The following is a 25091-nucleotide window of genomic DNA, read 5'->3' on the forward strand; positions in this document are numbered from 1 at the left end:
ACTAGCTCATCTCTCACTCTATACTCTCTACCTCTTCCTCCTCTCACAACTTATTTTCACACAACCTCTAATCACAACTTCTTCTCATACCTACCCTCTCCCAAACACCCTCCTTCCTCAAATCACCTTTACCCACTTCACTGCTGCACTCTCTTACTTCCTCCTTGGACTAAACCTCCGCACATCGCCGTCCTCTTACAGTTTGTGATCATTCGCATCCTCCTTTCCTTCCAATACGCTCTCCTTCTTCGCCTTCTTTTGCACAGCTTCTTGCTTCTTCCTCCCATACGCTCTTTTCTCTCTCCACCACACAGCCTTCTCTCTAACATACATGCTCTCGCCAGCAATGGATATATTTCTTACACTGCTTTTCATCAGGGAAAGTGTTGAAAGATCATTTTTTAGATATGCATTAGTGAAAACAAAACTGTTTCATAATGAAGCCACCGTGTCTAGAACCAATTGCAGTGCAAACACTGAGTAAGCAATAAATAAAGACCCCTTTCGACTAAGTATTCATCTTGTCACATTTGCTGTTCTTCACAGCCAGAGGTCAAATGCCAGGCTGTGTTTTCTGACAAACTGCTGCTTATTTGTTTAGGTTACAGCCTACCCCGCAGCACACCTGTCTGGTTTGCTAAAGACATCTTGGGGACTTTAAGAAAGTTGACCTAGGAAAGCATTCAGTAGGTTGATAACCACTGGCTTTGTGGTTTGTAACTTACACTTTCTGGCTTTCCATTTATTGGCTTTATTTGCTTTAAGCTCTCCTGGTTCAGTTCGTCCCAGACGTTGCTTAAACAGTGTTTTGAGGTATTCTTCCAAGAACTCCCTTTCTGTTAACGGGCCTTTAAATGTTGTTCTTATCGCAGCACATTTGCTGTGCATTCAAAGAGCGAGGTCAAATGTCAGGCCCTGTCATCCAAAGGTGCTAGTTTACCTTTATTTCTCTGACTTCAAAGTCAGAGGATTTATGTGACAATCTTGCTGGATACTGGAGTAGGAAATAGTTTTTTTTTAGCATAGGACAACATTTAAATGAACTGTGTAAGTATTTCAGAATGTATCCGAATTATGAAAGCATAAATGAAGCACATTTTTGTTATTTCTGAACTGTGTTGGAAACAAATACTTTAATATGATCAAAACTAATCATTAAACTAGGTGTGCAATTTCCACACATTTTCATCTGTGCATTTTTATAGTTTTATTAGTGAAACTGTACGTCTGTGCACATGTAATGGCAGTATCCTACCACACCATGAATTCTCCACTCTGCGCCACTCCACTCTACTCAGCACCGCTACACACCACTGCACTCTACTCTGCACCACTCCACTATATACCACTGCACTCTGCACCACTCCACTCTACACCACTGAACTCTATGCCACTTCATGTAATGCATCTCTACTCTACCCCTTACTGTTCTACTCTATGCCAATGCAGTCTTTGTCACTTTACTCTACACCACTGCACTCATTCCCACTGCACTCTACACCACTCCAGTGTAAGCCACATCAATCTTCTCTGCACAACTCCAATCTACACCACTGTACTCTATGGTACTCTGCAACACTACACTCTACGCCATTGCACTCTAAGCCAATACACTCTATACCAATGCACTTTACTCTGCAACACTCTAATCAATGCCCTTGCACCTTCTTTATGACATTGGCGGTAAATCCCACTTACCACCATGCTGACTGCCACCAACAAACTGCTGCCGCAGCGGATTGCCACCACCCATATTAATACCGACACATAGCAATCCGTCACTATACAGTCACACACACAAGTCCGCCAACCCAAAAGTCAGTGATAAACTGGTGGGACCAAAACCCACACAGTTACACCAACAGATCTACGCCCACAGCATTATGACCCACGAATAACCGCGGCAGCCATTCAATGGCGCTAAACCATTGGCGCTACATACTGCTGCGCTCAAAATACACACACACACATTGGACAATTCAAACTACACACACCTGACACACATACACACACCACACCGGCACACCACTATAAAACACACACCCACATTACCCACAACCCTTTACCATTACAAACAAGTGCGGAAAGAGAGATAGCAAAACCACAGACAATACCACACACACACACCACAATCACCTATACACCATCCACGCACCCCACATCACAAACCCCCACACAGCACCCCACACACCCTCACCTACATCACTCACAATACACCCATGGCACGCAACGACACCCCTGGTTCTCTAAGGAGGAGCTAAGGGTCATGGTGGAGGAAATCATCCGGGTAGAGCCACAGCTATTCGGATCACAGTTGCAGCAGATGTCCATTGCAAGGAAGATGGAGCTATGGCGGAGAATCGTGGACAGGGTCAACGCCGTGGGACAGCACCCCAGAACAAGGGATGACATCAGGAAGAGGTGGAACGACCTACGGGGGAAGGTGCGTTCCACAGCAGCAAGACACCAAATAGCTGTACAGAGGACTGGCTGTGGACCCCCACCTCCTCCCACACAACTAACAACATGGGAGGAGCAAGTCTTGGCGATCATGCATCCTGAGGGCCTGGCAGGACTGGGAGGAGGACTGGACTCTAGTAAGTAAAATCTCTATTACTATTACACCCTGCTACATGCCATCAAAAACCCCCGCCCTTACCCTCACTCCCATTACTCCACCACCTCACACACACCCCACCATCACAACCCACTCATCCCAATACCAAACCCTGTGCATGGACACCCCTCACCAACCTGCATGGACCCCCATCACTAAAGCATGCCCATTAGAGAGAATCACCTAGCCCACAAAATCACTACTCACACAAGGCAAAGCTGCTAGGGCAATAACGACCATACAGGGCAACACACCCATGCACAGGATGACACACACAGAAACAATAACACTGCATTTATATCCCCACAGGTCCCCCACCCAACGTCACCGGAGAGGAGGTGCCAGCAACATCCAGCCCCCCCCCAGAAGAGGCCCACAGTGAAGACAGCAGCTCTGGTCGCCTGGATGACCAACCTGGCCCATCAGGGATCTCCGGACAGTCAGTAACCAAGGCACAGTCCCATACCACCACAGAGCCTCCCCCTCAGGAAACACCACCACAGTACCCACCCAGTGGGCACATACCTCTGTCCCCAGGACACGTCAATTAGCAGTGTGTCTACCACTACAGGGACCCCAGGCCACCCCACAAACACAGGACGATCAGGGACTTGGGGTCAGTGGCAGTGGGCACATGCTTCAGAGGACAGAGGCACAGGACAACAGGGAAGCTGGGAGGACCGCTGTGTGACAGGGGAGGACAGGCCCAGAGAACCAACTCTCCAGGAGGCACTCACCAACATCCTGGGAGAATATCTCTATTCCCAGGAGACGATGGGCCAGATACTCGACAAGTTGCAGGAGACCCAGCGGCTGCAGGAGGGACAGTACCTGGGGATCAAGGAGAACTTGAAGAACATTAACACCACCCTGGTCACCATTGCAGGGGTGCTGGCAGACATGGCCAACACCATGAGGGAGGCAGTGGCACACCACCGGGCTCCTGACACTAGCCACACCGATGAACAGCTTTCTACCTCCGCTGCCGCTAGTGGACAGGAGGCCCGCCACAGAAACAAAAGGCCAGCCCCCTACCCCCTACAGAAGGAGAACCACCCCGCAAACAGTCCCTGCGATCCAGACAGAAGTCAGAGATCATTGCCAAGACCCCGCCAGGAAATAAGACTCTCCTGAATGTCACCCTTGTGTCCCACTCTGTCACCCTGTCCACCTTGAACTGCCATTGCTCCCCTTCCTATGCCCTCTTGGACAATGCACTTGTGATACAAATAGGCTGGACTCTATCCTGGACTTTCCTCCATCATCACCCAAGCCCATTGCACATCCCGCTCTAATCATCAGCACTTAAATAAATACCATTTGAATAAATACAAGTATGGAGTCTGTCAAATCATTTACCCACCTATTCGTTTAACAAGCTTTAAACACTGCAATATAACTGTACAGTATTGTATACATAGGAATGACCTGTAGTTGGCTGCAGTCAACACACCAGGGGCGATAGTGGGAGACAAATATCTGAAAATAGAGATGCCAAAGGGTACAGTAAGTGGCCATAGAAGTGGGAAAATCAGCCTGCCAGTGACAATGTCAAATACAAAACAGTCAATGTAAAGTGTAATTACAGTGTCTTACCTGTGTGTCATTGGAAGTACTGTCTTATAATAGCACTCCTGTTGTCCTCATCCTCATCCTCTTCATCTTCACTGTCCACAGAGTCCACTGCTGCCACACGCCCATCTCCATCCTCAGCCTCCTGCAGAGAAGGCACCTGGTGACGTAAGGAATGGTTGTGGAACATACAGCATGCCATGATGATCTGACACACCTTCTTGGGTGAGTAGTACAGGGATCCACCTGTTAGATTGAGGCAACGAAACCTGGCCTTCAGGAGGCCAAATGTCCTTTCTATTATTCTTCTTGTTCGCCCATGTGCCTCATTGTAACGTTCCTCTGCCCTTGTCCTGGGATTCATCACAGGTGTCAGTAGCCATGAGAAGTTTGGTGTAACTAGAGTCACCTGAAAATATCGAGGGACAACTGTTAGACACACACTAACCCTTAGGGCCCACACCATACCCATACACCAACACCTACTGGGTGGGAACCAGGGCTCATCTATTAGTCACACCCGGTGCCTCTGGAGCTGAGCCATCACATATGGGATTCTACTATTCCTCAGGATAAAGGCATCATGCACAGGCCCAGGATACTTTGCATTGACATGGGAGATGTAATGGTCTGCTAGGCACACTATCTGCACATTCATGGAGTGAAAGTTCTTTTGATTTCTGAACACCTGTTCATTTCTCCAGGGGGGGGGGACAAATGCAATATGTGTACCATCAATAGCCTCAATAATGTTGGGGATATGTCCCATTGCATAGAAATCTGCTTTCACTGTGGCCAAATCCTCCACCTGAGGTAAAACGATGTAGCTGTGCATGTGTTTAATCAGGGCAGACAATACTCTGGTCAGCACTATTGAGAACATTGGCTGAAACATTCCGGCTGCCGAGCCCACTGTCATTTGGAAGGAGCCACTTGCCAGGAAATGGTGCACAGATAGGACTTGCACGAGAGGGGGGATCCTGGTGGGCTAACAGATAGCAGATATCAGGTCAGGTTCCAATTGGGCACACAGCTCTGTGATTGTGGCCCTGTTCAATCTATACGTGAGGATAATGTGCCTGTTCTTCATTGTTGCCAAGTCCACCAGGGGCCTGTACATGGGGGGGATGTCTCCATCTCTTATTCTTTCACAGCGGTTGCAATCTAGGGGGCAAACGGTGAGTAGCTGGTCAGTATTCCATATTTCCAAACACTTCACTGCATTGCATGTTTTGGCTCACAAAATATTGTTGTAAATGCCCAAATGGTAACTATGTGTACTGTGATGCATTTAGGTGCCATGGCCTGCCCCCCCTCCACCCTGAAATGGTGTCTGCCTGTCCTGTATGGAGGGACATGTGGAAATTAGGTAATTCCGCAGACGTTGTGCGTCGTTGCAGGAGGCGGTCGAAAACCGCCGTGCAACTCCTCATTGGATCCCATTGGGCCCTATGGGTTACAGTGGCCAATGGTGATGTACGTCAGCGGTGACAATACGCACCGCCGCGGACGTGACCGCCATTTTCTATCTGTTCACCCACATGCTACCTGACCTTCAACAGGAGAGGGCCTACACTGCAAGTGCTGCTGTGACCTGTGTCTGGAACCAACCATGACTCGTGTCACTGGGGAAAGGGCCCCTGACTTCACTGCTGCTGAGTTGGTGGATTGGGTCCTACCCCGGTACCAAATGCTGTATGGGCCTCCAGACCAACAGGTGAGTACACTGTGAGCATGATGCATGGGGCATTAATACATGGAGTGCTGTGTGTAAGGTTCTCGTGTGGGGTTGGTGGAAGGGCCCTGGGCTGCGTGCTGCATGTATGGTGGGCAATGTCTGTGTGTAAGGGGATGGGAGGGCTTTGGTGGGACATGAGGTTAACAGGCCGGACGGTCTGACTGATACCTTTTGCTATGTGTATATTCCTGCAGGTCTGCGCCCATCAGACAAGGGTATATGGCGTGCCATCGCCAAGGACATGCGGACCCGCCCCAATGTCCCTAAGAAGCTTTTTCTCGCCACCACTGACCTCTTCCCTACGCCCCGTCCTTCACGTCAGGCCAGGGTGGTCAAAACCCAGGCAAGCACCTCAGCCATCCAGTACACAGCCACAGTAGTGTTGACAGCTACTGCAGGTGGGAGAGGATCCCGGGAACCAGCCAGTAGCACTGAAATTGTGCCTGCACCAGGTGCATCAAGGAGGGGCATGGAGGCACCACTAGCTGTGAAAGGGAAGGGCAAGGAGGCACCACCAGCTGTGAAAGGGCAGGGCAAGGAGGCACCACCAGCTGCGAAAGGGAAGGGCAAAGGGCCTGCACCTGCAGGCAGGAAGGACAGGAGCCCTGGTGCTGGGATTCATTCAGTGCCCCCACCACCAACCATGGCAGTTCAGCTGTTCGAGGCTGCAGGGGAAGGGCTGGAGCCTCCTGCCACCACTGCCAGCACCGCCACCAGCACCGGCAATAGCACCACTGCCAGCAGCCCCAGTGGGCAGCCGTCCGAGGCTGCAGGGTAAGTGTTGGAGCCTCCCCTCACCACTGCCGGCACTGCCACCAGCACCACTGCCAGCAGCAGCAGCCCTAGTGAGCAGCCATCCTGGGCTGCAGGGGAAGGGCTGGAGCCTCCCCCCACCACTGCCAGCACTGCCACCAGCACCACTGCCAGCAGCAGCAGCCCCAGTGGGCAGCCATCCGAGGCTGCAGAGGATGGGCTGGAGCCTCCCCCCAATCACTGCCAGCCCCGACACCAGCCCCGCCACTGCCACCACTGTGCAGCCATCACTGCCGGCGGGCAGTATGTACTCCTGCCTCCGTGGGCTGTACTGCATCCTGGACCCTGCAAATCCTGTAGGTTTGACACCCAGGTGAGAGACTGTGACCTCCAAAGATCTACATCACAGGGCACAATACCCTCTCCAGAACCAGTGGAAGAAGCCGTCCACTCACCCCATCCTTCCCAGGATGAAGCACAGTGGGCACAAGGCCCCCTCCAGAACCAGTGGAAGAAGCCATCCACTCACCCCATCCTTCCGAGGAGGAAGCACACTCGGCACAATGCCCCCTCCAGAACCAGTGGAAGAAGCCACCCACTAGAGAGACTGTGGCCTTGCACTCCCCAGGACCAAGCATTGGGTAAACCACCCACTTGAGAGACTGTGGCCTTGCACTCTCCAGGACCAAGCAATGGGCAAACCACCCACTTGAGAGACTGTGGTCTTGCACTCCCCAGGACCAAGCAGTGGGCAAACCACCCACTTGAGACTGTGGCCTTGCACTCCCCATGACATCGCACAGGGCATGTAGCCCCCTCCAGGACCAGTGGCGTTGTACCATCTTCTGGCTGAGGTGCCCCCCCATTCCCAGTCCCCCTGAGGTGCCTGTGTATTTTTGACCTGATGCCCCTGCAGTGTTCTCTCCGTGTTGTTGCAGGAGTGAGCTGGGGTCTTCAATCAATCAATCAATCAAACAATTTATAAAGCGCGCTACTCACCCGTTAGGGTCTCAAGGCGCTGGGAGGGGGAGTTAATGGTCGAAGAGCCATGTCTTGAGGCATTTTCTGAAGGGCAGGAGGTCTTGGGTCTGGCGTAGTTGGAGCGGTAGGGAGTTCCAGGTCTTGGCGGCGAGGTAAGAGAAGGATCTTCCTCCTGTGGTGGAGCGGTGAATATGGGGGACGGAGGCGAGGGCGAGGCTGGCGGAGCGGAGCTGGCGGGCGGGGGTGTGGAAGGTGAGTCTGTCGTTGAGATAGGCCGGACCTGTGATGTGGAGGGCTTTGTGTGCGTGGGTGAGTAGTTTGATGGTGATCCTCTTCGATACAGGCAGCCAGTGCAATTCTTTGAGATGGGCTGAGAAGTGGTTGCGGCATGGGACGTCAAGTATGAGTCGGGCGGAGGCGTTTTGGATGCGTTGCATTTTCTTTTGTGGTTGGGCTGTGGTTCCTGCATATAGCGCATTGCCGAATTCCAGTCGGCTGCTGACTAGGGCATGGGTGACTGTTTTCCTGGTTTCTACGGGAATCCACTTGAATATCTTGCGGAGCATCGGAGGGTGTTGTAGCAGGAAGAGGAGACTGCGTTGACCTGCTGAGTCATGCTGAGTGCTGAGTCAAGGATGATCCCCAGGATCCGCACTTGGGTGGTGGGGGCGGCTCTGAGGGAAGTAGACCACCAGGAGTCGGTCCAGGCAGAGAGGTTGCTACCGAGGATGAGAATCTCTGTTTTGTCTGTGTTTAGCTTGAGGCGGCTTGATTCCATCCAGTCAGCGATAGCGTGAAGTCCCTTGTGTAGGTTGTTTCTTGCTGTTGTGGGGTCTTTAGTGAGGGAGATGATCAGCTGGGTGTTGTCTGCGTAGGATACTATGTTGATGTTGTGGGATCGTGCGATGTTGGCGAGGGGAGCCATGTAAACGTTGAAAAGTGTTGGGCTGAGGGAGAATCCTTGAGGGACGGTTTCAGAGGATTCGGACAGGTAGGGCGGAAGGCGGACTCTCTGGGTTCTGCCGGAGAGGAAAGAGGAGATCCAGTCAAGGGCCTTGCCATGGATCCCGGTGTTCTGGAGGCGTAATCGAAGGGTGTGGTGACAGACGGTGTCGAAAGCTGCGGAAAGGTCCAAGAGGATGAGAGCTGCGGTTTCGCCTTTGTCGAGCATGGTACTGATGTCATCTGTGGCAGCAATGAGTGCGGACTCCGTACTGTGGTTTTTGCGAAATCCGGATTGGGAGGCATCAAACGCTTTGCTGTCTTCCAGGTAGCGGGAAAGTTCGCTGTTCACGATTTTTTCGATGACCTTCGCTGGGAAGGGGAGGGGGGAGATAGGTCGGTAGTTAATGGGGATATCTGGATCTGCTTTGGGTTTCTTCAACAGGGCGTTGATGTCGGCGTGTTTCCATCTCTCTGGGAAGGTGGCTGTCTCGAAGGAGCTGTTGATGATTGCGCAGAGGTGGGGTGCGATGATATTGCTGGCTTTGTTGAAGATCTGGTACAGGCAGGGTCCGAGGGGGAGCCAGAGTGGATGGAGGCTATGGTGTTGATGGTGTCTTCATTGTTGACGTAGGTCCAGGAGCACAGAGGGTTGGTGTTGTTTGATGCGTCGGGTTCTTGGTTGTCTTTGGTTGGCTGATGGGTCTGGGGTTCGAAGTTGTTGTTGATGTCTTCGATCTTTCGCCGGAAGTGAGTGGCGAGAGAGTTGCGAGTTCCTGTGATGGCGAGGGTTCGTGGGAGCAGGTCCTGGGGTTGGAGAATTCTTTGATGATGCTGAAGAGCTCTTTGTTGTTGTGGGTGTTGGTGTCTATTTGGCTTTTGTAGTTGGTTCTTTTGGTCATACGGATCAGCTGGTGATGTTTGCAGATGGCAGTTTTGAGGGCAGTGTGGTTGGATTCGGTGGGTGCAAGGCGCCAGGTCTTCTCCATTCTTCAAAATTCCTGTTTGGAGGCCTGCAGGTCGGGGGTGAACCAGCTGGCCTTGGGTCTGTGGTGGGAGTCCGAGGGTTGTTTGATTGGTGCAAGGGTGTTGGCACAGTCTGGCACAGGTAGGTGGCGGCTGTGCTGGGGTCCTGGGGGGGTGCCTGGGTGAGGGTGGCGATCAGCTGTTCTGTTGAGATTCTATTCCAGTAGCGGCAGGGGGGTTTAGTGATGAGGTGGTGAGTGACCAGCTTCTGAAAGGAGAAATGGATGCAGTGATGGTCGGTCCATAGGAGTTCGGTGGTGTGGCTGAAGGAGACGTGGTTGCTGGCTGAGAAGATGGGGTCGAGTGTGTGTCCTGCGGTGTGGGTGGGTGACGTGACGAGTTGCTTGAGGCCGAGCTTGGCGAGGTTGTCGATTAGGTTGGTGGTGTTGGTGTCATTGTTGTTTTCTAGGCGGAAGTTCAGGTCGCCGAGGAGGATGTAGTCCGTTGAGGCTAGGGCTTGGGAGCTGATGGTGTCGGCGCTGTTGGCGCAGAACTGCGGTCTGGGCCTGGGGATCTATAGACCAGTGTTTCTCTGAGGGTGGTGTTGGCGTTGATGTGGATTTTGAAATGGAGGTGCTCGGCGGATTTGATGGTGTTGTGGCAGCTGGTGGAGACTCTTATGGTGTTTTTGTGGACTACGGCGATTCCTCCTCCTAATTTGTTGCTACGGTCTCTCCTGGTGATCTTGTAGTTTTCTGGTATGGCTATGGCTATGTCAGGTTCCGAGGCCGAATTCATCCAGGTTTCGGGGAGGAATGCAACTTCGGGCGAGGATGTGGTCAGTAGGTCCCAGAGTTCGATTGCATGCTTGTGGATAGAGCGGGTGTTGAGCAGGATACATCTTAGGCGTTGAGTTGGAGCTTGGAGGTTAGGTTGCAGGTGAAATTGCAGGTTTTGCAGGAGAGGTGTCCTTTGGAGCACATTGGGGTGGACTGGAAGCAGGTTGTGGAGTGTCCTGGATTGAGGGCGTAGAGATCGTAGGCAGTGTAGTGGTGATTGGTGGTACGGGGCGTGTTGGCCAGGGAGTCTGGCGCTGGGCTCGGTCTTGGCGCGGACAGGCGCAGACGGGCTTGCCTTTGGCGCGCCAGTGGCGCGTCCGCACTGGGCCAGCATAAGAGGGGAAGTGGGAGGGAATGGCAGCTGGGAGGATGGGGGGGTTAAGCCAATGAGAGGGCAGAGGGGGTGGCGGTGGGGAGCGGGATTCTGAGGCGGGAAGGATCGAAAGTGAAACGGACTGGAGTATCTAGGTGGAGGGTGGGGGGCGAGGACGCAGGGACGCAGCGGCGAGGTAGAGCCAGGGAAATTTTTTAAAGATAAATTACAGGTTGAGTATGGCAGCCGGGTTTAGCGGCGGTGAGGAGGGAAGCGACCTGCCTGCAGGAGCAGGGTCAGAGGTTGCTACCTACTCCGCGCTGCGGCCGGTATAAGAGGGGAGGTGGGAGGGAGTAGCAGCTGGGAGGATGGGGGGTTAAGCCAATGAGAGGGCGGGGGCGGGGGAGCGGGGTTCTGAGGCGGGAAGGATCGAAAGTGAAAATGGACCGGAGTATCTAGGTGGAGGGAGGGGGGACGGGCTGCAAGGACACAGCGGGCAGGTAGAGCTGGGGAAAAAAGTTAAAGATAAATTACAGGTTGAGTATGGTAGCCGGGTTTAGCGGCGGTGAGGAGGGAAGCGACCTGCCTGCAGGAGCAGGGTCAGAGGTCGCTACCTACTCCGTGCAGCGGCCAGCATAAGAGGGGAGGTGGGAGGGAGTGGCAGCTGGGAGGATGGGGGGGTTAAGCCAATGAGAGGGTACGGGGGTGGGGGAGCGGGGCTCTGAGGCGGGAAGGATTGAAGGTGAAAACGGACTGGAGTATCTAGGTGGAGGGAGGGGGCGGGGCCGTGGGGATGCAGCGGCGAGGTAGAGCCGGGGAAAAAAGTTAAAGATAAATTACAGGTTGAGTATGGCAGCTGGGTTTAGCGGCGGTGGGGAGGGAAGCGGCCTGCCTGCAGGAGCAGGGTCAGAGGTCGCTACCTACTCCGCGCTGCGGCCGGCATAAGAGGGGAGGTGGGAGGGAGTGGCAGCTGCGAGGATGGGGGGGTTAAGCCAATGAGAGGGCAAGGGGGGCGGGGGAGCAGGGCTCTGAGGCGTGAAGGATCGAAAGTGAAAACATACCGGAGTATGTAGGTGGAGGGAGGGGGACGGGGACGTGGGGACGCAGCGGCGAGGTAGAGCCGGGAAAAAAAGTTAAAGATAAATTACAGGTTGAGTATGGCAGCCGGGTTTAGCGGCGGTGAGGAGGGAAGCGACCTGCCTGCAGGAGCAGGTTCAGAGGTCGCTACCTACTCCGTGCTGCGACCGGCATAAGAGGGGAGGTGGGAGGGAGTGGCAGCTGGGAGGATGGGGGGGTTAAGCCAATGAGAGCCAATGAGAGGGCTGGGGGGGGCGGCGAAGCGGGGCTCTGGGGCGGGAAGGATCGAAAGGTCTTGCTCTATGTGATGCGGCCCTGTGGCCCACGGACATTAAGGACTGGGCAGTGTCCCTCCATTTGTAAATATGTATATATGTTTGTATTTTGATGCACTTATTCATGTTATTTTATCATATTACACTCACTTTCTTCCAATCATTTTGTCCGTGCATTTTTTCCTGAGGGGTATGGGGTGGATATGTAATGTTACTGCATCTGGTTGTGTGTATGGTGTTGGGGTGGGAGTGTTGCGTGTGTGTGTGTCACTCTCTTTTTCATCCCCCCTCCCTTGCGTGCTAGGCGATGGTACTCACCGTGGTCGTCTTCGCCGGCGTTGATATTCATAATGCAGGAAAAGGTAGACGAGCATCGGAAAAATGTGAAACTCGGGCTCCATGGCATCGTGGTTGTTCCCTGAGTCTCCAGAGGTGAGTCCTTTGTCTTCTGTGTTCTGTTTCCGCCGTGCTTTTGATGTCGTTTTTACCGCCCCGGAAAAGGTGGCAGATAGGCCTGTCTTAATACAGTGGGCGGTAGATTGTCTTCCGCCTGGCTGTTGGCGGTTACCGCCGTGGTGCTTGTTGATACCGCCATGGCGGATGGTGTGTTAAAGTTGCTGTCTGTCTGGGTGGTTTCCGCTGTGGTCATCATTTTTTTTTTTTCCCGCCGGCCTGTTGCCGGTATTACCACTGCTTTATCACCAACCGCCCGGGTTGTAATGAGGACTAAAGTGCCTTCCCAGTCTTGCTGCTGCAAGTGTTAAAATACTTTAAAGTCCCCAAAGAGGAGCAAGGTCTGAGTCATTCCTTTGTTTTGGGCCGTGGTCTTGTAGAGAGCCCAGTGGCCCAACCTTTGTGACAACAGGTGGCGAATGAGCAACAAGGAAGGCGGGTACTGCTATATGAGGAATCAGTCATCTAACACCATCATCTCCACCCTGCCAAAAGTGAATGGTAAAATTTTAATGAATCAAGGGGCACAGACAGTGCTTAATTTGAGCTGGTGTTTTCCAGTGGGGGGCACCAGCACTTACTTTTGCGGTCGCACTTATTTTTATGCATCAAGCAATTACTGCAAGCAAAAGACACATATGGGAGATGCATAGCGAAAAAAGATGGAAAAGTGTCATAAAGGGAGAAAGCAGAAAGCTCCAAGAGTGAGCTGAAGGGACAGGAAGTGGCTGTAAATGGATTGAAGAGACCCGAGATGGCTTCAGGATTGCTCTGCCTCAGTTTGCTGTGCTCGCAAATATAATTGCAGCAGCCACGTATTTCAGAGAAGAGCATTGGACTCCGGCGCATTTTTTTCTTTTTCTTTTTTACAAATTAAGCACTGGGCACCACTCGTAAATTTCAGCATTTATGATAGGAGGGTATGTGCGGTTCTGGCTTGTGCGCTGTCCGTGTAAAGTTGTTTGTGGCAATGTCTGTGTAGAGTTGCTTAATGAGAAAAGGTCCAGCAAGGAAAGCAGAGTCAGTGTGTGTGAACTGAAAGGGTAGGAAGCAGAAAGGGCAGTGCTCACAAGCACCAGGTAGCTGACAGGCAAGTCTCTCAAGAGAAGGGGCAGAGAGAATTGTTTATGAACCGAGTGGACAAAAAGCTGTGGGGACAGTGTGTCAGCAGAAGGGGCAGAGAGAGCTGTGTATGAAACCAGTGGGTGGGTAGTTAAGAGGCAGTGTGTCAGCAGCAGTGGTCGAAGTGTATTAAAAAAAGTATGGGTACTGTGATGCTGCATGCAATGGGGTGAGGTCAGTGAGCATAGGGGAGGAGTCAAAGATGTGACAAAAAAAACTAAATATTCTGTAAGATGATCAGATTTTTCACTGTCAGGTAGCCACGATATAAAATAACATGCAGATTAAATGAAAAATAAATAAGTTGCTTCTCAGTGGGAAATGCACTAGAGTATATTATGAAACCTCAATTAGTTAATACACTGCAGAGGTCTGTTTGTAACCTGAGAGCCACAGAATTAATTCTTGGTACAGAAGAGAATAGTAACTTGGTTAAAATGCTAGGAGAGCAGAGCCTGTGTGACTATGCAAGTCATTATTTTAAACTTACATTACATACAAGATAATATAGATTGCTACAAAATTCTCAAACAGGTTTAAGATAAAATGGTGATTCCAAAATACAGATTTTAGTAATACCCACACTGTACCCAATGCATTTTTTTACATAACCGTCCCTTCAACACCTCTTCAGTATAGTAAGCGCTATGTATATACACTGTCAATAAAAAACACACACTTTGCAGCTCAGTTACTAATTCTTTGCACCACCACTCAAAAAAAAAATCAAGATCAATTAAAGCCAGTACTGGCTCCCAAGCCTCAGTCATGTTTGCAAATTAGAGGTTACCCTTCATATTTGCGGATTAGCTTGTTGCGCGCATTTGCATTTCTTCCAGGGAAGCAGGCACCATGGCAGGAAGGCTTGTTTAGCTGTCTACCCAGCATCTGTCCACAGCAGATCAGACTCACTGCATGATGCTTTAGCTGAAGCGCATTTAAACTATCGGAATTAACCGTCCCAGGACGATTGTCTTTTTACAAAAAGTAGGGGAACGATTTTTAATAAATAAGAAAAGTAGGGGCACGTGGTGCCCCTCCGATCCCGCCCACTTCGACCACTGGTCAGCAGGACGGGGGAGCAGAAGGGGCTTATGGAGATTATAAATGAACCAGGTGGGCAGGGAGCTGAAGGGACAGTATGTTAGCAGAAGGGAGGGTGAGCAGGAGTACCATATGGAGACTATATATGAACCCAGTGGTCAGGGAGCTGAGGGGACAGTGCGTCAGCAGAAGGGACAGAGAGAGCCATATATCAACCCTTTGGGCAAAGAACTGAGGGGACAGTGTGTCAGCGTGAAGGGCAGGAAGCAGGAGGGCCGGTTGAAGGACGCATATAAAACCAGTGGACAGAGAGCTGAGAAGGGTGTCAGCCCCCGGGAGGAGACCGGGTCATGTGTGAACCAAGTGGACAGGGAGCTGAGGGGCAGTGTGTGAACCAAGTGGGCAGGGAGCTGAGGGGCAGTGTGTGAACCAAGTAGGCAGGGAGCTGTGGGACAGTGTGTGTGTGTGTGCGCGCAGAAGAGGAGGGTGCAGTGGGGTCCACGCATGAACCCAGCAGAGAGATTGTGTGCAGAGGGACAGGCGTAGAGATTGCACAATGACATTAAAAGCATCCAGTTCGCACCTGCCCACGCCTGCCGCAGTCTCGTGCCACCGATGGTGCTTCCCTATCGATACTCAAACGGGCTCATTGGGTGAACTAGGCCCTGGTATTATTTTGTTGAACCTGAATCCCGTGAGTGCTCCTGATGGATGTCCGTATTAATACTCTGTTGTAATGTTTCTGTCACTAGCTTGGGCTAGGCCTGGAACCTCGCTGTCTTCTGTGTTCCAAGACTCACATTCTGGAGCCTGAGAGACGTGGAGGTTCCAGGATGAGGGCGGTTGGGATGGTATTCGGTTGAGGAAAGACGGAGCACGGATCCTGTTTGGGTTGGTTTTGCCATAATAAATCTTCGTTCCATTCGACATCTCTGCCTCTTCATAACACTGGTGACGAGTTACCAACCCTGAACCCACAAACTTACCTTCTGTAGAGACGTTTCTGCTGATTCTGGGTCCGCACTGCACCGTTGGCTGTTTTCGCTACTGGGAGACCTGAAGGCCGAGGACACACTTTGAAGATCCGCCAGGTCCTGTTCGTGTGAGCGCGTGAGGCTTTTCCTATTGTGTTTTATTCTGGTGGTTTTCCTCTGGGATCTGATCCTGTTTGTTGCACGTGTGGGGCTGCCTCCGGCGTTGTGCTGCATTTGGGACAATTTTTCCTTTTTCCTTTTTTTCGTTGGCATATAACTGCCGTTGCCTTCAGGCCTCAATGTATTCACAGGTACGAGGCTTGTGCTCCTCCTCACGCACTCTCGCGCCCTCCCTTGCGCGCACTGTTGTTGTGTATATTTAGAACGTGACGGTTCTGGCGTCACACGTGCTTCCTGTTGTTGCGGTGTGTACAGAGAATCTAGACCGCTGCTCACATCGCGACGCTATGGTTTCAGCAGGAAAGGAAAAAAAAGACTAGATCGCAGCTATTTACTCGTTGCACTTTCCCTTTGTTCACCGCATGACGCCACAGTCCTAACAAGGAAAAAGACTAGACTGCAGCTACTTGCAACTGTTTACTCGCTGTTCTTTCCTTGTGTTCACTGCATGACGCCACGGCCCGAACGAGGAAAACAAAACTAGACTGCAACTACTTGCTCTGGTTACATTGTTTTATTTTACACACTGTATGCCTCTGCTATAAAGAAGAATATGTTTGTTCTTATTTTTTTATTTTTTTAAATTCAAGAGATTTTAAACTGTTCACTGTGCTGTAACTAACTCTTGTCATCCTTCACAAGTTCTGACATAACTTTCTGTTGTATCACCATGGCTATACCTACTATGTCGCAACCACCTCCTTTTTTATCGGACAAAGGCGACCCCATTCTTCAATGGAAACGAAGGAAAAACCTTTTTGATTCTTACTTAATAGCCTAAGGTGGAGAAAAGTTCTCTCCAGCTAGGAAACAAGCGGTTCTTCTACACAATCTGGGAATCGAAGGCAGAAATATATATGACAGTCTAGAACCTTTGACTATTGGTGGGACGGATGGTGAACCCAGAGATGTTTATGAGATGTCTGTAGCAATCCTGGTGGCACATTTTGAGTCCAAACTTAGGGGGTTATTCTAACTTTGGAGGAGTGTTAATCCGTCCCAAAAGTGACGGTAAAGTGACGGATTTACCACCAGCCGTATTACGAGTTCCATAGGATATAATGGACTCGTAATACGGCTGGTGGTAAATCCGTCACTTTTCCGTCACTTTTGGGACGGATTAACACCTCCTCCAAAGTTAGAATAACCCCCTTAATGTTGTGTTAGAAAGACATACATTTTTCGCCAGATCTCAGGGTAATACTGAGATCGTAGGGAATTTTGTCGCTGCTTTACGCACATTAGCACGCACCTGTGATTTCGGTGAAATCACAGACTCTCTTATTCGTGATCAACTTGTGCGTTGCACCAATAACAAAAAAGTTCAAGAGAAACTACTGACGAAGAATCCTGATTTGAGGGAAGCGATTGCTATTGTTGAAGGAATGGAAAGTACTAGCAATTGGATCAAAGAAATGAATCATACTGAAGGGGACAATCTCTCTACTGTGCAAGTACCAAGGATCCAGGAAGAAGTCTTAAGGGTTAGCAGTGACAGAAAGGCACAAGCATCTATCCAAGAAAAGAAAAGAGACATTACATTTTTACGTTGTTACCTCTGTGGCAACACGGGTCATGCAGCAAACAGTTCTTATTGTTTTGCACGTAATTCATTATGTAGGAAGTGCAGAAAGAGGGGCCATTATGCTAGGGTTTGCAACAATGACAAAAGCAATGTAGATTTTGTCACCGAAAATACCAACAAGATGATATTATATGTAGGACAGGAGATTGACCATATCGAGCACAATACTGGCATGGTAGATGAGGGACCTGTGATCATGCCTGAGTGTACCATTAAACTTGATAATAGAACAGTTATGGTTCTAGCAGACTCGGGTTCTCTCTACACTATGGTTGGCGATAAGAACTGACAGGCTATTTTCGGAGAGTCTCTAGACTCCCTTATCAAACCGGACATCAACCCTGTCAGCTATGGGGGTACCAGAATAAAGGTGATTGGGTATAGAGTCATGGAAATCCAGTTCCGAGAAAAGGTTACCATAGGAAAGGTCTATGTAGCCAAACGTGGTAATAATTTGTTAGGTTGGCGACACCAATGGGACATGGGTATTAAATTAGATCCCAATTCTGATAATCAAGTTATGGTGGTAAGTAATGGGGATGACTCAATGGAGATTTGTAAGGAATTCCCAGGTGTGTTCAGTGAAAATGTAGGTTGCCTGACAAATTTTGAACACAAGATTATTCTAAAAAAAAATGCAGTGCTGATTGTACATAAAGTCAGAAGAGTACCTAGGTTGATGTTAGAACCTCTCAAAGCAGAACTTAACAGGTTACTTAAGGCCGGGGTTATTCAGGAGATAGAATCTTCGGAGTGGTTGGCCCCTGTTGTATTGGCACCCAAGGATAATCTGAAGCGTATCCGTATGTGTGTGGATCTCAGAGACCTTAACAAGTGTATATATATGGATAGATCGTGAACCCCTACCCAACATAACAGAAGAGTTGTCATGTTTAGGTGGTTCAAGGGTGTTTAGTGTATTGGACCTATCCTCGGCTTATCATCAGATTGTTTTGCACCCTGAGTCCAGGCACTTCACCTCTTTTGTTACACCTTTGGGGGCTTATCAGTTTTTGAGGATGCCTTTTGGTCTGGCCTCTGCGGCCGCGTGTTTCCAACGCATCATGAAACAAATCTTGGGAGGAATCTCTGACACGTTATGTTTCCAGGATGACATATTAGTTCATGGTAAAACAGTGGGTGAACACGACAAGATATTAAGAAAGGTTTTGAGCAAGTTAGCAGAGGCCGGTCTTACTGTTAAGAAAGAAAAATGTAAGTTCAGAGTCACCTCTGTGACATACCTGGGACATACTATTTCTGGTGAGGGAATTAGACCCAAGTTGGAACTAGTTGATTCTATAATTCATGCACCTGAACCCAAAGACAAAGATGATGTGAGGTCGTTCCTAGGGTTGGCGGAGTATTACTCTAAATTTATTCCCAACTTTTCTAGCGTGACACAACCCTTGAGAGCTCTTTTGAAGAAGGGTTGTGAGTTCGTCTGGGAGAAAGAATGTGTGACTGCTTTCTCTTTTGTAAAGAACTGCATTGGAATGATGCCCACCTTAGGGCATTTTGATGTGTGTGCGAAAACGTATTTGTACACTGATGCAAGTATCAAGGGTTTGGGGGCTGTTCTTATCCAAAGAGTAGGTCAAGAGGAGAAAGTAATAGCTTTTGCTTCCCGTTCCCTCAAGGAGGCTGAACAACACTATTCGGTCATAGAAAGAGAGGCACTTGCCTGTATGTGGGCAGTCAAGCACTTTAAATTTTACTTGTGGGGCTTACCTTTTGTGGTGAGGACAGATCACAGACCTCTCGTCCAAATTTTCTCTCCCAGGAAAAATGAAGAACTGACCCCGAGAATACGAAGGTGGACCGAAGGGTTGTTGGAATACAACTTTGTTGTGGAATATGTGCCTGGGCCGAAGAATATAGTGGCAGATTTCTTGTCCCGTTCTTCGGTTGATAGTGGTGAGGTGGTAGAGGATGAGGTTATGATCAATTGGGTAAGAGAGATGGCTATCAACGAAGAGGAGTGGAAATTGGCTGTGGAAAGAGATTCGGACAGACTTAAGCTTGGAGAATTCATTGTTAAGGGATGGCCAGAGTTTAGGGACATTCCTGACTCATTGAAGGGCTATTGGAATGTGAGAGACGAACTTTCTTTAAATGGAAGTGAGTTATTTAGGGGAAGCAAATTCATACCTCCTAAGGGAGTGAGGAAGAAAATTTTGAATCTGGCTCACGAAGGGCATTTGGGCAGGAGTTTAACCAAATCTAGACTTAGGGCCATTTATTGGTGGCCAGGGTTGGATAGTGAGGCTGAGGCGGTTGTGAAAGACTGTATGAGTTGTGCACGTAGTGACAAAAGCAAGGTTGTAGCAAGAGCACCACTCTCTCCCGTTGAGATTCCGGAAAAACCCTGGATGAAACTAGGTCTAGATTTTATGGGTCCTTTTCATCTTTTACCACTGAACGAACGATATGTCATACTCATGGTGGATTATGCGTCCAAATGGGTGGTGACTAAATGTGTGAACTCAGTTGATACCCATACAGTAATTGAGTTTCTGGAAGAAGAATTCTCTAAAGAGGGTATACCCAGTCATTTAGTCACGGACAATGGGACGCAATTGACATCGCAAGACATGAAGCAATTTCTAGACTCTCTTGCTATTGTACACTTGAGGACAGCTTTGTATCTGCCACAAGCCAATGGTCTAGCTGAGCGTATGAATAGGATGGTGAAGGCTTGTGTGCAAGAAGCTATTGAAACCAGAACTCCCTTAGCTAATCTCCTGAGGGATTTGTGGGGGGCACATCGCAAAACTCCAAATAGCATCCCCAACATAGCTCCTTTTGAGTACATGAGGGGAAGTTTGGGTTGCACTAAATTGTTCCCGGCATGGTTCGGTAACACTTTAGCACAGGTCGATCTGGATCTGGAAAAATTTGATAAGGTACCTGGTCTCCGGGAGAAGTACCAACGTAATTACAAGTTGCGTTTTGATGCCAAGCATTGTGTTGCTAGAGCGAGGTGGAAGGTAGGTGACCTGGTGCTGGTGAAGAACCCGTGTTTTAAAACCAAAGGTAAATCATCCTTCAAGGGCCCTTTCCGCATCAGTGAAGTAAGGAAAAACATCGGGATTCTTGACAATGGGGATGCGTGGAGCATGTCCAGAATTGCGAAATGGACAGGTGTGGAAGACTCCTCTACTTTAAAAAATCAAAGAAAAAATAATTTCACGGAAACATCAAAGGAGTTACCACGTACTAATGTTTCATCCAGGTTACGTTCCAAACCCTTCTGGATGAAAGACTATTTATCTTGACTCGTTGTGATTTGCAAGTCTGTTCTAACACTGTATTTTTTTTTTTCCTGTTGCACTTTTGTATCATTTTCTGTTGCACTTTTGTATCATTTTCTGGGTTGTTGAGATATTAATGTAAGGGAGGGGGATGTGTTGTAATGTTTCTGTCACTAGCTTGGGCTAGGCCTGGAACCTCGCTGTCTTCTGTGTTCCAGGACTCACATTCTGGAGCCTGAGAGACGTGGAGGTTCCAGGATGAGGGCAGTTGGGATGGTATTCGGTTGAGGAGAGACGGAGCACGGATCCTGTTTGGGTTGGTTTTGCCATAATAAATCTTCGTTCAATTCGACATCTCTGCCTCTTCATAACGGTATTAATACTCCTTCCCAGATGACGAGTTAAAAGACACACTAAAGTGACAAGAATTGTGTTGATAGAAAACTTCACGTCTTGAAGTCTAACTATAAACTCTACAAGAGGTGTCACCATAATACTATAAGAACGGTGATTGTAAACAAAAGTACGCTGTGTGATGTTGCCTTACAGTGATAAAAAACCTGTGTTTCTAAATTACTGAGCGAACGTACACTGTGGAAGGTGAAAAAATACAATACGTCGAAACAAAAGTGCAGTAGGCTAATATACTTCGCTTGTTTACCTCGGACTTCGCTCACCTATCTTGGTATACAGTGTCATTCTACACGTCCAGTACAATATGGCATGTCTCCAGTGTGTGACCAGGTAATTATAGTTCTCTTACAAGAATTAATCACATGGTAGCGTGGCGGAGTGGTCTAAGGCACTGGAGTTAGGCTCCAGTCTCTCTGGAGGTGTGGGTTCAAATCCCACTGCTGCCAGTCATTTATTTTTGTTTATTTATTTACGTTGAGTTTGAATACCATTTTTTGGGGAACATTTTTTTCAAATAATGCTTAGGAACCTGCAATTCCAGTATAAAACCCTATCTCCAATGTCCATGTTTCAGTCCATCTGTGAGACCACTAACCACCATTGTTAGATTCTGAAAAACTTTATTACAAGAACCCATAGACTGGAATTCAGGACATGGCAACAAATAGGGGCTGGAGTGACAGGAGGCGTAGCATGAAAAGCAGTCTGATAGTCTCTCTCTCTCTCTCTTTCTCTCTCTCCCTCCCTCTCTCTCTCTCTCTCTCTCTCTCTCTCTCTCTCTCTATATATATATATATATATATATATATATATATATATATATATATTAATTATTATTTTTTTAATCTGCCACAAATTGACAACAATGACAAACGTGACAGTAAGTATGTTCTGGCTTAATTGGTCTACATTTCAAATATCTTTTGTCTAAGGCACCTGCTAAAAAGAGATTTGTGTGTCCTGTAAATTTCAGGAAATAATAACACTGGTGAGATAACTCTGGCAGTTAATGCAATGCCTTGAGAAGTCTGTTTTGTCAAGGTGTGAGAGGAACTCGTGGAGTTTCACTCTATAGAGTTACATGAAAACTCCATGAGATTCCACGGAATTCCATGAATGGGCAGAAATCGGCATTTCATGCTGCTCATGCTGATATTTAGCGCTGGGGTCTCATTCTGCGCTGAAAAAAAAGAGCAAATGGCATCATGCAGAGTGCCAGAGGTCACTTCTGCTTGCATTGATTTTGCTGCAGCTCAAGTAGATTTTCTAATTAAGCGGCAACTTTCTAACCGTAATTGATCGCAACCGCCCGCATTGGAAATCTCACTGGGTGCCCTCCTAGCACCCAGAAATCATGCTAGGGGATGCCAATTTTCGATTGCACTCACCAACTTATTGTTCATGACCTCGTGCGAGAAATGTTCCACCACGCAGAGGTTGGTGGAAATTGTCCAACTCCGCATTATAAGTGTAATGCAGAGTGACCAAAATTCCACCAACTCAACCAGAGGAACGGAAATTATGGCCCACTCCTAGTTGTGTGAAGTCACTCTTTTGTCTCATAAAGTAGCATGGAGGGTTAATGTTTTACCTGCAAACCACATTGTGTAACATGCAGATGATAGTTATTTATTTTAGGTAGGTAGGTAAATGGGCTAGTGCTGTTCATACAGATATCCTGTAATTACTTGCTGTTCATAAACTACAATGCTTCTAATATAGCACTGTAAACTATGAATTGGCATCAAGGACCTGCATGGAAACTGCAAGGCACAGGCTTATAACCTTACAGTTTCTTCTCAATCTGTTGTAATTATAATGCTGCTAAAAAGTTTCTTTGTGTAGTAATAAATCTTATTAGTACAAACAGCCTGACACAATGTATTACTTTCTACTTCCTGACTTTGTGTTTCTCCCAGCCAAACACTTTTAACATCTTATCCAGTGGTTCCCAACCTTTTGACTCCTGAGGACCCCCACTGAATCAGTATTGAAAGCTGGGGACCCTCCAAGCAATTTACACAATTTAGATTTCAAACATTAAAACAGTAATTCGCAAAAAATACACAAACAAGTACACACCCAACAAATACTCGAATTGCTAATGATATAATGATTTTATATTGAAAAAATATGCAAAACTTAAAAAAAATAATGGGAAGGTTGGTGCTGCATCTTTGTCACTAACTTCAATATTTGGTTTTATTTAGGAAAGCTGAATCCTCCAGCCAGATTCTACATCTCCCAAGTGATTTCTGTTTTCATTTCTTAGGTACATAAGATCAGAGGAAGCTTTTTCACATAACTATGTGGTGGGGAAAGGAAGTAAAACCATAAGGGCCTCTCATATCTCCATAGCCTCTCTGTCACATGTAATTGTTTTATAGCACCTCTCACACCAATGGAGGGTGTCAGAGCACTTCACAGGTTACTACAAGGTGTAGGATTCTCATGTCATCCACACTGGTAGGCAATTTTTAAGGTTGCGTCATCTAGAGAAGCACAAACTCAGGATTCAGAATATAACACAGTGGTCAGCGTTTCCGTCCATTGGCCCAGCGGAAAAGTCACATCAACATTTCAGCCGGCTCATAATAGAGCCGGCGGCAATGTTGCTGTGCAGCGGGTGCAGCAGCACCCATCGCGCATTTCACTGCCTGAAATTCGGGCAGTGAAATGCGTGATGGGGCTGTGCCTGTGGGTCCCTGCACCGCCCATGCCAAGTGCATGGGCAGTGCAGGGGCCCCCAGGGGCACCCCGAATCCCCCTTACCGCAAGCCTTTCCCTGGCTTTCCATGGCTGGCGGTTTGGGACTCATAATCCCGCACTGCTGCCCTGGGGATTATGAATGCCTGACGGCAGCCTGGTGATCAAGTGGAGGGGCCGGCGGTATGGCCGTGGCTAATGCGCCACGGTCATTATACACTGCTGGTACACTGCCAGCCTGTTGGCGGTGTTACCGCCAGTGTACCGCTGGCCGCCAAGGCTGTAATGAGGCCCATAATTTTAGCAGCATAAGGAAAACGAGAGACTGGGAAAAAAACAAACTTTCTAATTTATGTCATGCCATCTGCATGCAGCTCTTTGATGGCAGTTCATAGCTTACTATGCTACATTACGATTGTAATTTATGAACTGCACAGCAACAAAAGAATCTCTCTTTGCAGCAGGCATATTAACCATCTGCGCTCTCTTTGAGTAAAAACTGGCACTAGACAAAACTCCCATCTCGCTCCAGCGGGTACATTAATCATCAGAGATATTGTGCCGTCTTATTTCCACCCAAAAGCTGCTGGACGTACAAAGAGCTTTGAGGGATTTTACAACTGCTGCACAAATAAAAACACGTATGTGTTTGTGTCGTGGGGTACCAGCTGGATAAGTGCCTTCCTGTTGTCCCAGGCCTGCACACCTCCTGGGAATGTGTCACAGACCCCTGGGGGTCCGTGGACTACAGGTAGGGAACTGCTGATCTAATCCATAAGAGTAAAGCTAACTTTTGAACTCCTACACTCTGAAACCCTCAGTGTCTTATGTAACATCCTGTAAAATTGGCCTACACACGTATGATTTATTATCAGTGCATAATGTGCATATGATATAAAGTGTTTTGACACACACTGGGATGAGCAGCACTATAAAATATTTAAATTGAAAAGAAAATAGTAAGCTGCGATTTAAATTGTCATTCATGTGAATACTCATGCAGACTGATTCATCTGACATTGTTCATTCCCTGTATATGCACTGTTCATACACTGTCACAAAGTCAAAAGTTTGCCTCCAAATTGTAGTTTCTCTTAAGCTTAAGTGCTTGTGAAGTGACAGCAAGCTGTGTATCTTTCTTTTACCTCCATTCCATTGGTGTTTCAGTATTAGGCTTCAGATAGCTTCCAGCCAGGATCATAAATGAACAAAAGTAGGGCTGACGGCCCTTTAAATTTAGCCTTTTTGGGGACCAGCTGGAATATAAAATAAGACATCCCCCTCAC

At 48.5% G+C, this 25091-nt stretch overlaps 1 non-coding gene across 1 annotated transcript; it reads left to right on the forward strand.

Annotated features, from left to right (window-relative positions):
• Nucleotides 1-21463: 21463 nt before the first annotated feature.
• Nucleotides 21464-21545, forward strand: TRNAL-UAG (transfer RNA leucine (anticodon UAG)). Its single transcript has one exon. It is a non-coding gene; the product is annotated as a tRNA-Leu (tRNA).
• Nucleotides 21546-25091: the final 3546 nt, after the last annotated feature.

The sequence above is a fragment of the Pleurodeles waltl genome, chromosome 12 (genome assembly GCF_031143425.1).
Source record: "Pleurodeles waltl isolate 20211129_DDA chromosome 12, aPleWal1.hap1.20221129, whole genome shotgun sequence".
NCBI classification, from domain to species: Eukaryota; Metazoa; Chordata; class Amphibia; order Caudata; family Salamandridae; genus Pleurodeles; species Pleurodeles waltl.